The sequence below is a fragment of the Amblyraja radiata genome, chromosome 45 (genome assembly GCF_010909765.2).
Source record: "Amblyraja radiata isolate CabotCenter1 chromosome 45, sAmbRad1.1.pri, whole genome shotgun sequence".
Taxonomy (NCBI): Eukaryota; Metazoa; Chordata; class Chondrichthyes; order Rajiformes; family Rajidae; genus Amblyraja; species Amblyraja radiata.
This window is the reverse complement of record NC_046000.1, coordinates 4600392-4618660: the sequence shown is the minus strand read 5'-3', so window position 1 is coordinate 4618660 and position 18269 is coordinate 4600392. Positions and strand designations below refer to the sequence as shown.

At 46.4% G+C, this 18269-nt stretch overlaps 2 non-coding genes across 2 annotated transcripts; both read right to left on the bottom strand.

The window, feature by feature from the left end:
* Positions 1 to 932: 932 nt before the first annotated feature.
* On the bottom strand, positions 933 to 1014 carry trnas-aga. The gene has a single exon. It is a non-coding gene; the product is annotated as a tRNA-Ser (tRNA).
* A 9597-nt stretch (positions 1015 to 10611) lies between these two features.
* Positions 10612 to 10693, bottom strand: trnas-aga. The gene has a single exon. It is a non-coding gene; the product is annotated as a tRNA-Ser (tRNA).
* Between the last annotated feature and the right edge of the window lie 7576 nt (positions 10694 to 18269).

The window sequence follows — 18269 nt, the reverse complement described above, 5'->3', positions numbered from 1 at the left end:
ACGGTAGCTTACAAACCTAACGGCCTGAACAATTAATTTTTCCAATTTTAAGCACCCAACAGCCTTCCTGTTCTATCTTCCCAACAGGAGCTTCTCCCTCATTTTATCCCCAAGAAACCCAATTTCCTTCCCTCCCCCCCCCCCCCCCCCCCCCCCCCCCCCCATGTCCTTCTCCCTACCCTAACACACAGCTGGCATCGCACCGGCTCCTCTGCAACGCCTTCACCTCCACTTGTACAGTGTATAATATACAGTGTTCATAAATCGCAAATTGTCGATCCCCATGCTTTGGGGATGTGCAGTTGGGACTGGAAACAGTGGGCTGTTCGTTACATTATTTAATGACCGGGATCGATTGTGCTTACGTTCGCGCATAGTCACTAAACTGTGTGCAAATAAATGTATTCATTCTAACTGCTACGAGTGGCAGTAAAGACACCAATAAACCATTGGACCATTGCAATCATTATAATTGTTTCGTGAACTGGATAGCACGCAGCAACATACGTTTCACTGTTCATCGATACACTTGACAATAAACAACTAATCTAAAGTAGACGGTCTCCACATCGCATTCCAACCTCCACGGTGACCTTTCACACAATACGTTATAATCATTCATCCACCCGGTTTCAAAATATTCATAGATATTTAAATGTTAGTCTTTCACTTATCCACGGTTCATTTAGGAAAGGAATTCCAATATTCGCTTCCTCGTGGGCGTTGGTTTACATGAGAAACAATGCACCTGTGACAGAGGTTCCAAGGATTAGGACAGGAATCAACAATGAAATTGTATGACGTTAATTCGACCCAGTGCGCAGCCTGGAACCACAGGAAATAAATTAGGTGTTTACTCTGGGAACAGACAATCAAAGGCCCATCAAAAGTTACACATACACGATGGTAATTTCGAGCGGATTTGCTGGTCCCGTAGTCGGCAGGATTCGAACCTGCGCGAGGAAACCCCAATGGATTTCTAGTCCATCGCCTTAACCACTCGGCCACGACTACTGCGGTCTAAACAATTCGGCTCCAATAAGGAAATGTTTGACGACAATCGATTAGTGTATCTTCGGACGGACAGGGACGACACTGATCCCGGAATCAGAGAAACGAGACTGTTCCTGAATTATAGTTTGAAATGTCACAATGTCAGGCATGGCCGTGTCATGAGAGAGAAGCAGAGTTAAAGATGAGGTCGATGTGGTTTCACCCTGAATTCCGTGTGGGCAGTTGGAGTGCTGGACTCTTAATCATTGCGGGACAAAGTTTGTCCACCCCATCACACCAGCAGCACAGACAATGTGTTACTCTCAAGCACTGAATATGTGTATCAACATCAGAGGCAGCTGTTTTTTTATGCCGCCCAGCTGCCCAAGACTCCAGGAAGCCGTATTCGGCCGCTGCGCACGGTGTGGTACTCCTATTGTGCTGTCAATGAGTGTACAAGGGCGCTCACACGAAACACCGGCAGCACTATTGTTGTACATTGACGTAGAGGATGAATTCTCCCCTGCATTCACTGATTGGATTCTGTTGGACTGGAAGTCGATGATCCAGTTGGAGAGGTGAGTGCAGGCTACAAGTCCCGCGAGTTTCGTAATAAGCTTGGATTGTATAATGATACTAAAGACAGGGTTACATTTTATGAATCGGTGTCAGTCGTAGGTGTATCTCTTATCCAGGTGTTCCAAGGATGAGTTCGGCCGTGGATCTTTTGTGGTGGAATGCGAACTGCAGTGGGTCAATGCTGCTGGTGATAATTCGATCCATAACTAGCGGTCGGTGGCGCTCCTGCTGGCGCGGTGTCCGGAGCCTGGGATCCCGCGTTCGGGACTCCGGAGGAAAAGAGCTCCGACCGACGGCCCGCGGCCTACTTCTACTGTGGGGGCGGCGGGGACTGAACACCCGGAGCGGGATCCCTCGCCGGGGATCCCTGGAGAAGATCTTAGACCGCCGGCCCTGCGGTCTGCGGTTCTTCTGGCGGCGGCGCGGCGGGGACTTTTGATCTTCGACCGCCGGCCAGCGGCCTACACCATCTTGAAGTCGCTGTCTCCGGTGGAGAGGACCAGAATCAGGACCTACCTGGACTTACCTTGTCTGCACATTTGGACGCCTGCAGCGGCGACAGCGGAGGGGTGTGGTCACTACCTCGGGGGGAAATGAATGAGGACTGACAATATTTTGTGCCTTCGAGCACAGTGATGAATGCTGTGGTTGATGTTTGTGTTAAAATGTTATTGTGTATTGTGTGCTTTTTTTATTGTACAGCTTCTGGCAAATTCATTTCACTGCACTTTATGTGCACGTGACGAATAAAATTGACTGACAGACTGACTGACAAATTATTTCATTATGGTGAATGTCAAGGCAGGAGAGCTGTTTTTCGTTGGCACTGGGATGATGATGGCCATCTTGAAACAGGTGGTACATTAGAACGGAGTAGGGAGAGATTCAAAATGTCCGCGAATATACCCGCTAGTAGGTCTGCGCAGCTAATAAGGGCAAGGCTAGGAACCTCTTCTGGGCTTGTGTGCATATGTTTGTGTGTGTGTTAATATATATGTATATATCTATATTACTAAAACTCTGATCTTGACCGCTTTTGGCCGACTGTGCTGCGATTTCCGACAGAATGCTGCCACCTACGGCCGTCATCTTTGGCCGCCTCGCTTAGAGCCCCCCTCCGCCTTAAAGGAGCAGAAGACTTTTCCCAACGATGAAAATCAGAGGGATATTAATGTTTTAAAAACATCTAAATTCTCTCTGCTGACCCTGCTGGAGGGAGGGGGGAACCATAAAACCAGGAAGTGGTGTGCCTCACTCAGTCTATTCAATATGGATGAAGCCAAGGGTCACGTCCCTCTGAGCTCTGAATAACACTGAACAAATGTCTACATAACTGTGTCCCCTTAATGTGGTTTGAAAATGAAAATATGGTTTGTTTGAAGGAAAGAGGCACTGCCTGCAAATGGTTGTTTGGGTGCTTTGGCTTGAAGTTACAAGGCATTACTTACTGCAAATGGTGGCTTGCGTGCTTTGGCTTGAAATTGGAATGCACTACTTACTGCAGATGGTGGCTTGGGAGCTTTGGCTTGAGTTTGGAAGCCACTTCTTACTGCAAATGGTTGCTTGGATGGGGCTTGAAAATGAAAGGCACTAACCGCAAATGGTGGCATGCAGTTGAAAGGCACTACTTACTGCAAATGGTGGCTTGGGAGCTTTGGCTTGAAGTTGAAAGGCACTATTACTGCAAATTGTGGCTTGGTTGCTTTGGCTTTAAGTTGAAAGGCACTACTTACTGCAAATGGTGGCTTGGGAGCTATGATTTGAAGTTGAAAGGCATTATTACTGCAACTGGTGGCTAGGTTGCTTTGGCTTGAAGTTGAAAGGCACTGCTTACTGCGAATGGTAGCGTGGGTGTGGAGTGGGTGTGGCTTGAAGTTGAAAGACACCACTTACTGCAAATGGTGGCATGAAGTTGGTAGGCACAACTTACTGCAAATGGTGGCTTGGTTGCTTTGGCATGAAGTTGAAAGGCACTACTTATTGCAAATTGTGGCTTGTGTGTGGCTTGAAGTTAAAAGGCATTACTTACTGCAAATCGGGGCGTGGGTGCATTGGCTTGAAGTTGAAAGGCACTCTTACTGCAAATCGGGGCGTGGGTGCATTGCCTTGAAGTTGAAAGGCACTACTTACTGCAAATGAAGGCTTGGGAGCTTTGGTTTGAAGTTGAAAGGCACTACTTACTGCAAATGGTGGTTTGGGAGCTTTGGTTTGAAGTTGAAAGGCACTTCTTACTGCAAATGGTGGTTTGGGAGCTTTGGCTTGAATTTGAAAGGCACTACTTACTGCAAATGGTGGCTTGGGTGTGGCTTGGGTGTGGCTTGAAGTTGAAATACACCACTTACTGCAAATGGTGGCATGACGTTGAAAGGCACTACTTACTGCAAATGGTGGCTTGGTTGCTTTGGCTTGAAGTTGAAAGGCACTGCTTACTGCAAATGGTGGCTTGGGAGCTTTGACTTGAAGTTGAAAGGCACTACCTATTGCAAATGGTGGCTTGTGTGTGGCTTGAAGTTGAAAGTCACTACTTACTGCAAATGGAGGCTTGGGTGCAATGGCTTGAAGTTAAAAGGCACTGCTTACTGCAAATGGTGGCGTGGCTGTGGCGTGGGTGTGGCTTGAAGTTGAAAGACACCACTTACTGCAAATGGTGGCATGAAGATGGAAGACACTACTTACTGCAAATGGTGGGTTGGTTGCTTTGGCATGAAGTTGAAAGGCACTACTTATTGCAAATTTTGGCTTGTGTGTGGCTTGAAGTTGAAAGGCACTACTTACTGCAAATGGTGGCTTGGGTGTGGCTTGAAGCTGAAAGACACCACTTACTGCATATGGTGGCATGAAGTTGAAAGACACTACTTACTGCTAATGGTGGCTTGGGTGCAATGGCTTGAAGTTAAAATGCATTACCTACTGCAAATGAGGCCGTGGGTGCATTGGCTTGAAGTTGAAAGGCACTAACTACTGCAAATTGTGGCTTGAAGTTGAAAGGCACTACTTACTGCAAATGTTGGCTTGGGAGCATTGGCTTGAAGTTGAAAGGCACTTCTTACTGCAAATGGTGGCTTGGGTGGTTTGGCTTGAGGTTGAAAGGTAATACTTACTGCAAGTGGTGGCTTGGGCGTGGCTTGAAGTTGAATTACACCACTTACTGCAAATGGTGGCATGAGGTTGAAAGGCACTACTTACTGCAAATGTGGCTTGGTTGCTTTGACTTGAAGTTGAAAGGCACTACTTACTGCAAATGGTGGCTTGGCCGGTTTGGCATGCAGTTGAAAGGCAGTGCTTAGAGCAAATGGTGGCTTGGGTGCAATGGCTTGAAGTTGAAAGGCATTACTTACTGCAAATGGTGGCATGAAGTTGAAAGGCACTACTTACTGCAAATGGTGCTTGGGTGCTTTGGCTTGACGTTGAATGCACTACTTCCTGCAAATGATGGCTTGGGAGTTTTGGTGGAAGTTGAAAGGCATTACTTACTGCAAATGGTGGCTTGCGAGCTTTGGCTTGAAGTTGAAAGGCACTACTTACTGCAAATGGTGGCTTGGGTCTGGCTTGGGTGTGGCTTGAAGTTGAAATACACCACTTGCTGCAAATGGTGGCATGACGTTGAAAGGCACTACTTACTGCAAATGGTGGCTTGGTTGCTTTGGCTTGAAGTTGAAAGGCACTACTTACTGCAAATGGTGGCTTGGGAGCTTTGGCTTGAAGTTGAAAGGCACTATTACTGCAAATGGTGGCTTAGTTGCTTTGGCTTGAAGTTGAAAGGCACTACTTATTGCAAGTGGTGGCTTGGGTGTGGCTTGAAGTTGAAAGACACCACTTACTGCAAATGGTGGCGTGGGTGTGGCGTGCGTGTGGCTTGAAGTTGAAAGACACCACTTACTGCAAATGGTGGCTCGAAGTTGGAAGGCACTACTTACTGCAAATGGTGGCTTGGTTGCTTTGGCATGAAGTTGAAAGGCACTACTTATTGCAAATTGTGGCTTGTGTGTGGCTTGAAGTTAAAAGGCATTACTTACTGCAAATCGGGGCGTGGGTGCATTGGCTTGAAGTTGAAAGGCACTCTTACTGCAAATCGGGGCGTGGGTGCATTGCCTTGAAGTTGAAAGGCACTACTTACTGCAAATGAAGGCTTGGGAGCTTTGGTTTGACGTTGAAAGGCACTGCTTACTGCAAATGGTGGTTTGGGAGCTTTGGTTTGAAGTTGAAAGGCACTACTTACTGCAAATGGTGGTTTGGGAGCTTTGGCTTGAATTTGAAAGGCACTTCTAACTGCAAATGGTGGCTTGGGTGTGGCTTGGGTGTGGCTTGAAGTTGAAATACACCACTTACTGCAAATGGTGGCATGACGTTGAAAGGCACTACTTACTGCAAATGGTGGCTTCGTTGCTTTGGCTTGAAGTTGAAAGGCACTACTTACTGCAAATGGTGGCTTGGGAGCTTTGACTTGAAGTTGAAAGGCATTATTATTGCAAATGGTGGCTTGGGAGCTTTGGCTTGAAGTTGAAAGGCACTTTTACTGCAAATGGTGGCTTAGTTGCTTTGGCTTGAAGTTGAAAGGCACTACTTATTGCAAATGGTAGCTTGGGTGTGGCTTGAAGTTGAAAGACACCACTTACTGCAAATCGTGGCATGATGTTGGAAGGCACTACTTACTGCAAATGGTGGCTTGGTTGCTTTGGCATGAAGTTGAAAGGCACTACCTATTGCAAATGGTGGCTTGTGTGTGGCTTGAAGTTGAAAGTCACTACTTACTGCAAATGGAGGCTTGGGTGCAATGGCTTGAAGTTAAAAGGCACTACTTACTGCAAATGGTGGCGTGGCTGTGGCGTGGGTGTGGCTTGAAGTTGAAAGACACCATTTACTGCAAATGGTGGCATGAAGATGGAAGACACTACTTACTGCAAATGGTGGGTTGGTTGCTTTGGCATGAAGTTGAAAGGCACTACTTATTGCAAATTTTGGCTTGTGTGTGGCTTGAAGTTGAAAGGCACTACTTACTGCTAATGGTGGCTTGGGTGCAATGGCTTGAAGTTAAAAGGCATTACTTACTGCAAATCGGGGCGTGGGTGCATTGGCTTGAAGTTGAAAGGCACTACTTACTGCAAATTGTGGCTTGAAGTTGAAAGGCACTACTTACTGCATATGGTGGCTTGGGTGGTTTGGCTTGAGGTTGAAAGGTACTACTTACTGCAAATTGTGGCTTGGGAGAGGCTTGAAGTTGAAATACCCCACTTACTGCAAATGGTGGCATGAGGTTGAAAGGCACTACTTACTGCAAATGTGGCTTGGGTGGTTTGACATGCAGTTGAAAGGCAGTGCTTAGTGCAAATGGTGGCTTGGGTGCAATGGCTTGAAGTTGAAAGGCATTACTTACTGCAAATGGTGGCATGAAGTTGAAAGGCACTACTTACTGCAAATGGTGCTTGGGTGCTTTGGCTTGACGTTGAATGCACTACTTCCTGCAAATGATGGCTTGGGATTTTTGGTTGGAAGTTGAAAGGCATTACTTACTGCAAATGGTGGCTTGCGAGCTTTGGCTTGAAGTTGAAAGGCACTCGTACTGCAAATGTTGGCTTGGGTGTGGCTTGGGTGTGGCTTGAAGTTGAAAGACACCACTTACTGCAAATGGTGGCTTGGGAGCTTTGACTTGAAGTTTTAAGGCACTATTATTGAAAATGGTGGCTTGGGAGCTTTGGCTTGAAGTTGAAGCACTATTACTGCAAATGGTGGCTTAGTTGCTTTGGCTTGAAGTTGAAAGGCACTACTTACTGCAAATGGTAGCTTGGGTGTGGCTTGAAGTTGATAGACACCACTTACTGCAAATGGTAGCATGAAGTTGGAAGGCACGATTTACTGCAAATGGTGGCTTGGTTGCTTTGGCATGAAGTTGAAAGGCACTAACTATTGCAAATGGTAGCTTGTGTGTGGCTTGAAGTTGAAAGGCACTACTTACTGCAAATGGTGGCTTGGGTGCATTGGCTTGAAGTTGAAAGGCACTTGATACTGCAAATTGTGGCTTGAAGTTGAAAGGCACTTCATACTGCAAATTGTGGCTTGAAGTTGAAAGGCACTACTTACTGCAAATGGTGGCTTGGGAGCTTTGGTTTAAATTTGAAAGGCAATATTACAACAAATTGTGGCTTGGTTGCTTTGGCTTGAAGTTGAAAGGCACTACTTACTGAAAATGGTGGCTTGGGAGCTTTAATTTGAAGTTGAAATGAATTATTACTGCAAATGGCGGCTTGCTTGCTTTGGCTTGAACTTGAAAGGCACTACTTACTGCAAATGGTGGCGTGGGTGTGGCGTGGGTGTGGCTTGAATTTGAACGACACCATTTACTGCAAATGGTGGCATGAAGTTGGAAGGCACTACTTACTGCCAATGGTGGCTTGGTTGCTTTGGCATGAAGTTGAAAGGCACTACCTATTGCAAATGGTGGCTTGTGTGTGGCTTGAAGTTGAAAGGCACTACTTACTGCAAATGGTGGCTTGGGTGCAATGGCTTGAAGTTATAAGGCACTACTTACTGCAAATGGTGGCGTGGGTGTGGCGTGGGTGTGGCTTGAAGTTGAAAGACACCACTTACTGCAAATGGTGGCATGAAGTTGGAAGGCACTACTTACTGCAAATGGTGGCTTGGGTGCAATGGCTTGAAGTTAAAAGGCATTACTTACAGCAAATCGGGGCGTGGGTGCATTGCCTTTAAGTTAAAAGGCACTACTTACTGCAAATGGTGGCTTGGGAGCTTTGGTTTGAAGTTGAAAGGCACTACTTACTGCAAATGGTGATTTGGGAGCTTTGGCTTGAATTTGAAAGGCACTACTTACTGCAAACGGTGGCTTGGGTGTGGATTGAAGCTGAAAGAAACCACTTACTGCATATGGTGGCATGAAGTTGAAAGACACTACTTATTGCAAATGTGGCTTGGTTGCGTTGGCTTGAAGTTGAAAGGCACTACTTACTGCAAATGGTGGCTTGGGTCCAATGGCTTGAAGTTAAAAGGCATTACTTACTGCAAATGAGGCCGTGGGTGCATTGGCTTGAAGTTGAAAGGCACTTACCTACTGCAAATTGTGGCTTGAAGTTGAAAGGCACTACTTACTGCAAATGTTGGCTTGGGAGCATTGGCTTGAATTTGAAAGGCACGTCTTACTGCAAATGGTGGCTTGGGTGGTTTGGCTTTAGGTTGATTGGTACTACTTACTGCAAATGGTGGCTTGGGTGTGGCTTGAAGTTGAAATACACCACTTACTGCAAATGGTGGCATGAGGTTGAAAGGCACTACTTACTGCAAATGTGGTTTGGTTGCTTTTACTTGAAGTTGAAAGGCACTACTTACTGCAAATGGTGGCTTGGGTGGTTTGGCATGCAATTGAAAGGCAGTGCCTAGTGCACATGGTGGCTTGGGTGCAATGGCTTGAAGTTGAAAGGCAATACTTACTGCAAATGGTGGCATGAAGTTGAAAGGCACTACTTACTGCAAATGGTGCTTGGGTGCTTTGGCTTGAAGTTGAAAGGCACTATTATTGCAAATGGTGGCTTGGGAGCTTTGGCTTGAAGTTGAAAGGCACTATTACTGCAAATGGTGGCTTAGTTGCTTTGGCTTGAAGTTGAAAGGCACTTCTTACTGCAAATGGTAGCCTGGGTGTGGCTTGAAGTGGAAAGACACCATTTACTGCAAATGGTGGCATGAAGTTGGAAGGCACTACTTACTGCAAATGGTGGCTTGGTTGCTTTGGCATGAAGTTGAAAGGCACTACCTATTGCAAATGGTGGCTTGTGTATGGCTTGAAGTTGAAAGGCACTACTTACTGCAAATGGTGGCGTGGGTGCAATGGCTTGAAGTTAAAGGGCACTACTTACTGCAAATGGTGGCGTGGCTGTGGCGTGGTTGTGGCTTGAAGTTGAAAGACACCACTTACTGCAAATGGTGGCATGAAGTTGGAAGGCACTACTTACTGCAAATGGTGGGTTGGTTGCTTTGGCATGAAGTTGAAAGGCACTACTTATTGCAAATTGTGGCTTGTGTGTGGCTTGAAGTTGAAAGGCACTACTTACTGCAAATGGTGCCTTGGGTGCAATGGCTTGAAGTTAAAAGGCATTACTTACTGCAAATCGGGGCGTGGGTGCATTGGCTTGAAGTTGAAAGCACTACTTACTGCAAATTGTGGCTTGAAGTTGAAAGGCACTACTTACTGCAAATGGTGACTTGGGAGCTTTGGTTTGAAGTTGAAAGGCACTATTTACTGCAAATGGTGGCTTGGGTGTGGCCTGAAGCTGAAATACACCACTTACTGCATATGGTGGCATGAAGTTGAAAGACACTACTTACTGCAAATGTGGCTTGGTGGCGTTGGCTTGAAGTTGAAAGGCACTACTTAGTGCAAATGGTGGCTTGGGTCCAATGGCTTGAAGTTAAAAGGCATTACTTACTGCAAATGAGGCCGTGGGTGCATTGGCTTGAAGTTGAAAGGCACTCCCTACTTCAAATTGTGGCTTGAAGTTGAAAGGCACAACTTACTGCAAATGGTGACTTGGGAGCATTGGCTTGAAGTTGAAAGGCACTTCTTACTGCAAATGGTGGCTTGGGTGGGTTGGCTTGAAATTGAAAGGTACTACTTACTGCAAATGGTGGCTTGGGAGAGGCTGGACACCATCCCATATTCAGAGACGGTAGCTTACAAACCTAACGGCCTGAACAATTAATTTTTCCAATTTTAAGCACCCAACAGCCTTCCTGTTCTATCTTCCCAACAGGAGCTTCTCCCTCATTTTATCCCCAAGAAACCCAATTTCCTTCCCCCCCCCCCCCCCCCCCCCCCTCGTGGGCGTTGGTTTACATGAGAAACAATGCACCTGTGACAGAGGTTCCAAGGATTAGGACAGGAATCAACAATGAAATTGTATGACGTTAATTCGACCCAGTGCGCAGCCTGGAACCACAGGAAATAAATTAGGTGTTTACTCTGGGAACAGACAATCAAAGGCCCATCAAAAGTTACACATACACGATGGTAATTTCGAGCGGATTTGCTGGTCCCGTAATCAGCAGGATTCGAACCTGCGCGGGGAAACCCCAATGGATTTCTAGTCCATCGCCTTAACCACTCGGCCACGACTACTGCGGTCTAAACAATTCGGCTCCAATAAGGAAATGTTTGACGACAATCGATTAGTGTATCTTCGGACGGACAGGGACGACACTGATCCCGGAATCAGAGAAACGAGACTGTTCCTGAATTATAGTTTGAAATGTCACAATGTCAGGCATGGCCGTGTCATGAGAGAGAAGCAGAGTTAAAGATGAGGTCGATGTGGTTTCACCCTGAATTCCGTGTGGGCAGTTGGAGTGCTGGACTCTTAATCATTGCGGGACAAAGTTTGTCCACCCCATCACACCAGCAGCACAGACAATGTGTTACTCTCAAGCACTGAATATGTGTATCAACATCAGAGGCAGCTGTTTTTTTATGCCGCCCAGCTTCCCAAGACTCCAGGAAGCCGTATTCGGCCGCTGCGCACGGTGTGGTACTCCTATTGTGCTGTCAATGAGTGTACAAGGGCGCTCACACGAAACACCGGCAGCACTATTGTTGTACATTGACGTAGAGGATGAATTCTCCCCTGCATTCACTGATTGGATTCTGTTGGACTGGAAGTCGATGATCCAGTTGGAGAGGTGAGTGCTGGCTACAAGTCCCGCGAGTTTCGTAATAAGCTTGGATTGTATAATGATACTAAAGACAGGGTTACATTTTATGAATCGGTGTCAGTCGTAGGTGTATCTCTTATCCAGGTGTTCCAAGGATGAGTTCGGCCGTGGATCTTTTGTGGTGGAATGCGAACTGCAGTGGGTCAATGCTGCTGGTGATAATTCGATCCATAACTAGCGGTCGGTGGCGCTCCTGCTGGCGCGGTGTCCGGAGCCTGGGATCCCGCGTTCGGGACTCCGGAGGAAAAGAGCTCCGACCGACGGCCCGCGGCCTACTTCTACTGTGGGGGCGGCGGGGACTGAACACCCGGAGCGGGATCCCTCGCCGGGGATCCCTGGAGAAGATCTTAGACCGCCGGTCCTGCGGTCTGCGGTTCTTCTGGCGGCGGCGCGGCGGGGACTTTTGATCTTCGACCGCCGGCCAGCGGCCTACACCATCTTGAAGTCGCTGTCTCCGGTGGAGAGGACCAGAATCAGGACCTACCTGGACTTACCTTGTCTGCACATTTGGACGCCTGCAGCGGCGACAGCGGAGGGGTGTGGTCACTCCCTCGGGGGGAAATGAATGAGGACTGACAATATTTTGTGCCTTCGAGCACAGTGATGAATGCTGTGGTTGATGTTTGTGTTAAAATGTTATTGTGTATTGTGTGCTTTTTTTATTGTACAGCTTCTGGCAAATTCATTTCACTGCACTTTATGTGCACGTGACGAATAAAATTGACTGACAGACTGACTGACAAATTATTTCATTATGGTGAATGTCAAGGCAGGAGAGCTGTTTTTCGTTGGCACTGGGATGATGATGGCCATCTTGAAACAGGTGGTACATTAGAACGGAGTAGGGAGAGATTCAAAATGTCCGCGAATATACCCGCTAGTAGGTCTGCGCAGCTAATAAGGGCAAGGCTAGGAACCTCTTCTGGGCTTGTGTGCATATGTTTGTGTGTGTGTTAATATATATGTATATATCTATATTACTAAAACTCTGATCTTGACCGCTTTTGGCCGACTGTGCTGCGATTTCCGACAGAATGCTGCCACCTACGGCCGTCATCTTTGGCCACCTCGCTTAGAGCCCCCTTAAAGCCTCCGCCTTAAAGGAGCAGAAGACTTTTCCCAACGATGAAAATCAGAGAGATATTAATGTTTTAAAAACATCTAAATTCTCTCTGCTGACCCTGCTGGAGGGAGGGGGGGAACCATAAAACCAGGAAGTGGTGTGCCTCACTCAGTCTATTCAATATGGATGAAGCCAAGAGTCACGTCCCTCTGAGCTCTGAATAACACTGAACAAATGTCTACATAACTGTGTCCCCTTAATGTGGTTTGAAAATGAAAATATGGTTTGTTTGAAGGAAAGAGGCACTGCCTGCAAATGGTTGTTTGGGTGCTTTGGCTTGAAGTTAAAAGGCATTACTTACTGCAAATGGTGGCTTGCGTGCTTTGGCTTGAAATTGGAATGCACTACTTACTGCAGATGGTGGCTTGGGAGCTTTGGCTTGAGTTTGGAAGCCACTACTTACTGCAAATGGTTGCTTGGATGGGGCTTGAAAATGAAAGGCACTAACCGCAAATGGTGGCATGCAGTTGAAAGGCACTACTTACTGCAAATGGTGGCTTGGGAGCTTTGGCTTGAAGTTGAAAGGCACTATTACTGCAAATTGTGGCTTGGTTGCTTTGGCTGGAAGTTGAAAGGCACTACTTACTGCAAATGGTGGCTTGGGAGCTATGATTTGAAGTTGAAAGGCATTATTACTGCAACTGGTGGCTAGGTTGCTTTGGCTTGAAGTTGAAAGGCACTGCTTACTGCGAATGGTAGCGTGGGTGTGGAGTGGGTGTGGCTTGAAGTTGAAAGACACCACTTACTGCAAATGGTGGCATGAAGTTGGTAGGCACAACTTACTGCAAATGGTGGCTTGGTTGCTTTGGCATGAAGTTGAAAGGCACTACCTATTGCAAATGTTGGCGTGTGTGTGGCTTGAAGTTGAAAGGTACTACTTACTGCAAATGGTGGCTTGGCTGTAATGGCTTGAGGTTAAAAGGCATTACTTACTGCAAATAGGGGCGTAGGTGCATTGGCTTGAAGTTGAAAGGCATTACTTACTGCAAATTGTGGCTTGAAGTTGAAAGGCACTACCTACTGCAAATGGTGGCTTGGGAGCTTTGGTTTAAAGTTGAAAGGCGCTATTACAAGAAATTGTGGCTTGGTTGCTTTGACTTGAAGCTGAAAGGCACTACTTACTGAAAATGGTGGCTTGGGAGCTTTGATTTGAAGTTGAAAGGCATTATTACTGCAAATGGCGGTTTGGTTGCTTTGGCTTGAAGTTGACAGGTACTACTTACTGCAAATGGTGGCGTGGGTGTGGCTTGAAGTTGAAAGACACCACTTACTGCAAATGGTGGCATGAAGTTGGAAGGCACGATTTACTGCAAATGGTGGCTTGGTTGCTTTGGCATGAAGTTGAAAGGCACTACCTATTGCAAATGGTAGCTTGCGTGTGGCTTGAAGTTGAAAGGCACTACTTACTGCAAATGGTGGCTTGGGTGCAATGGCTTGAAGTTAAAAGGCATTCCTTACTGCAAATGGGGGCGTGGGTGCATTGGCTTGAAGTTGAAAGGCACTTCATACTGCAAATTGTGGCTTGAAGTTGAAAGGCACTTCATATTGCAAATTGTGGCTTGAAGTTGAAAGGCACTATTTACTGCAAATGGTGGCTTGGGAGCTTTGGTTTAAAGTTGAAAGGCACTATTACAACAAATTGTGGCTTGGTTGCTTTGGCTTGAAGTTGCAAGGCACTACTTACTGAAAATGGTGGCTTGGGAGCTTTAATTTGAAGTTGAAATGAATTATTACTGCAAATGGCGGCTTGGTTGCTTTGGCTTGAACTTGAAAGGCACGTCTTACTGCAAATGGTGGCGTGGGTGTGGCTTGAAGTTGAAAGACACCATTTACTGCAAATGGTGGCATGAAGTTGGAAGACACGACTTACTGCAAATGGTGGCTTGGTTGCTTTGGCATGAAGTTGAAAGACACTACCTATTGCAAATGGTGGCTTGTGTGTGGCTTGAAGTTGAAAGGCACTACTTACTGCAAATGGTGGCTTGGGTGTGGCGTGCGTGTGGCTTGAAGTTGAAAGACACCACTTACTGCAAATGGTGGCATGAAGTTGGAAGGCACTACTTACTGCAAATGGTGGCTTGGTTGCTTTGGCATGAAGTTGAAAGGCACTACTTATTGCAAATTGTGGCTTGTGTGTGGCTTGAAATTAAAAGGCATTACTTACTGCAAATCGGGGCGTGGGTGGATTGGCTTGAAGTTGAAAGGCACTACTTACTGCAAATCGGGGCGTGGGTGCATTGCCTTGAAGTTGAAAGGCACTACTTACTGCAAATGGTGGCTTGGGAGCTTTGGTTTGAAGTTGAAAGGCACTACTTACTGCAAATGGTGGTTTGGGAGCTTTGGCTTGAATTTGAAGGGCACTACTTACTGCAAACGGTGGCTTGGGTGTGGCTTGAAACTGAAAGAAACCACTTACTGCATATGGTGGCATGAATTGAAAGACACAACTTACTGCAAATGTGGCTTGGTTGCGTTGGCGTGAAGTTGAAAGGCACTACTTACTGCAAATGGTGGCTTGGGTCCAATGGCTTGAAGTTAAAAGGCATTACTTATTGTAAATGAGGCAGTGGGTGCATTGGCTTGAAGTTGAAAGGCAATTTCTACTGCAAATTGTGGCTTGAAGTTGAAAGGCACTACTTACTGCAAATGTTGGCTTGGGAGCATTGGCTTGAAGTTGAAAGGCACTTCTTACTGCAAATGGTGGCTTGGGTGGTTTGGCTTGAGGTTGAAAGGTAATACTTACTGCAAATGGTGGCTTGGGCGTGGCTTGAAGTTGAATTACACCACTTACTGCAAATGGTGGCATGAGGTTGAAAGGCACTACTTACTGCAAATGTGGCTTGGTTGCTTTGACTTGAAGTTAAAAGGCACTGCTTACTGCAAATGGTGGCTTGGCCGGTTTGGCATGCAGTTGAAAAGCAGTGCTTAGAGCAAATGGTGGCTTGGGTGCAATGGCTTGAAGTTGAAAGGCATTACTTACTGCAAATGGTGGCATGAGTTGAAAGGCACTACTTACTGCAAATGGTGCTTGGGTGCTTTGGCTTGACGTTGAATGCACTACTTCCTGCAAATGATGGCTTGGGAGTTTTGGTTGGAAGTTGAAAGGCATTACTTACTGCAATTGGTGGCTTGCGAGCTTTGGCTTGAAGTTGAAAGGCACTAAATTACTGCAAATGGTGGCTTGGGTCTGGCTTGGGTGTGGCTTGAAGTTGAAATACACCACTTACTGCAAATGGTGGCATGACGTTGAAAGGCACTACTTACTGCAAATGGTGGCTTGGTTGCTTTGGCTTGAAGTTGAAAGGCACTACTTACTGCAAATGGTGGCTTGGGAGCTTTGGCTTGAAGTTGAAAGGCACTATTACTGCAAATGGTGGCTTAGTTGCTTTGGCTTGAAGTTGAAAGGCACTACTTATTGCAAGTGGTGACTTGGGTGTGGCTTGAAGTTGAAAGACACCACTTACGGCAAATGGTGGCGTGGGTGTGGCGTGCGTGTGGCTTGAAGTTGAAAGACACCACTTACTGCAAATGGTGGCATGAAGTTGGAAGTCACTACTTACTGCAAATGGTGGCTTGGTTGCTTTGGCATGAAGTTGAAAGGCACTACTTATAGCAAATTGTGGCTTGTGTGTGGCTTGAAGTTAAAAGGCATTACTTACTGCAAATGGTGGTTTGGGAGCTTTGGCTTGAATTTGAATTACACCACTTACTGCAAATGGTGGCATGAGGTTGAAAGGCACTTCTTACTGCAAATGTGGCTTGGTTGCTTTGACTTGAAGTTGAAAGGCACTACTTACTGCAAATGGTGGCTTGGGTGGTTTGGCATGCAGGTGAAAGGCAGTGCTTAGAGCAAATGGTGGCTTGGGTGCAATGGCTTGAAGTTGAAAGGCATTACTTACTGCAAATGGTGGCTTGACGTTGAATGCACTACTTCCTGCAAATGATGGCTTGGGAGTTTTGGTTGGAAGTTGAAAGGCATTACTTACTGCAAATGGTGGATTGCGAGCTTTGGCTTGAAGTTGAAAGGCACTACTTACTGCAAATGGTGGCTTGGGTGTGACTTGGGTGTGGCTTGAAGTTGAAATACACCACTTACTGCAAATGGTGGCATGACGTTGAAAGGCACTACTTACTGCAAATGGTGGCTTGGGAGCTTTGACTTGAAGTTGAAAGGCATTATTATTGCAAATGGTGGCTTGGGAGCTTTGGCTTGAAGTTGAAAGGCACTATTACTGCAAATGGTGGCTTAGTTGCTTTGGCTTGAAGTTGAAAGGCACTACATATTGCAAATGGTAGCTTGGGTGTGGCTTGAAGTTGAAAGGCACTACCTATTGCAAATGGTGGCTTGTGTGTGGCTTGAAGTTGAAAGTCACTACTTACTGCAAATGGAGGCTTGGGTGCAATGGCTTGAAGTTAAAAGGCACTACTTACTGCAAATGGTGGCGTGGCTGGGGCGTGGGTGTGGCTTGAAGATGAAAGACACCACTTACTGCAAATGGTGGCATGAAGATGGAAGACACTACTTACTGCAAATGGTGGGTTGGTTGCTTTGGCATGAAGTTGAAAGGCACTACTTATTGCAAATTGTGGCTTGTGTGTGGCTTGAAGTTAAAAGGCACCACTTACTGCAAATGGTGGCTTGGGTGCAATGGCTTGAAGATAAAAGGCATTACTTACTGCAAATCGGGGCGTGGGTGCATTGGCTTGAAGTTGAAAGGCACTACTTACTGCAAATTGTGGCTTGAAGTTGAAAGGCACTACTTACTGCAAATGGTGGCTTGGGTGTGGCTTGAAGCTGAAATACACCACTTACTGCATATGGTGGCATGAAGTTGAAAGACACTACTTACTGCAAATGTGGCTTGGTTGCGTTGGCTTGAAGTTGAAAGGCACTACTTACTGCAAATGGTGGCTTGGGTCCAATGGCTTGAAGTTAAAATGCATTACCTACTGCAAATGAGGCCGTGGGTGCATTGGCTTGAAGTTGAAAGGCACTGCTTACTGCAAATGGTGGCTTGGGAGCATTGGCTTGAAGTTGAAAGGCACTTCTTACTGCAAAGGGTGGCTTGGGTGGTTTAGCTTGAGGTTGAAAGGTACTACTTACTGCAAATGGTGGCTTGGGAGAGGCTTGAAGTTGAAATACCCCACTTACTGCAAATGGTGGCATGAGGTTGAAAGGCACTACTTACTGCAAATGTGGCTTGGTTGCTTTGACTTGAAGTTGAAATACAGTACTTACTGCAAATGGTGCCTTGGGTGGTTTGACATGCAGTTGAAAGGCAGTGCTTAGTGCAAATGGTGGCTTGGGTGCAACGGCTTGAAGTTGAAAGGCATTACTTGCTGCAAATGGTGGCATGAAGTTGAAAGGCACTACTTACTGCAAATGGTGCTTGGGTGCTTTGGCTTGACGTTGAATGCACTACTTCGTGCAAATGATGGCTTGGGAGTTTTGGTTGGAAGTTGAAAGGCATTACTTACTGCAAATGGTGGCTTGCGAGCTTTGGCTTGAAGTTGAAAGGCACTACGTACTGCAAATGTTGGCTTGGGTGTGGCTTGGGTGTGGCTTGAAGTTGAAAGACACCACTTACTGCAAATGGTGGCTTGGGAGCTTTGACTTGAAGTTGAAAGGCACTATTATTGCAAATGGTGGCTTGGGAGCTTTGGCTTGAAGTTGAAAGGCACTATCACTGCAAATGGTGGCTTAGTTGCTTTGGCTTGAAGTTGAAAGGCACTACTTACTGCAAATGGTAGCTTGGGTGTGGCTTGAAGTTGATAAACACCACTTACTGCAAATGGTAGCATGAAGTTGGAAGGCACGATTTACTGCAAATGGTGGCTTGGTTGCTTTGGCATGAAGTTGAAA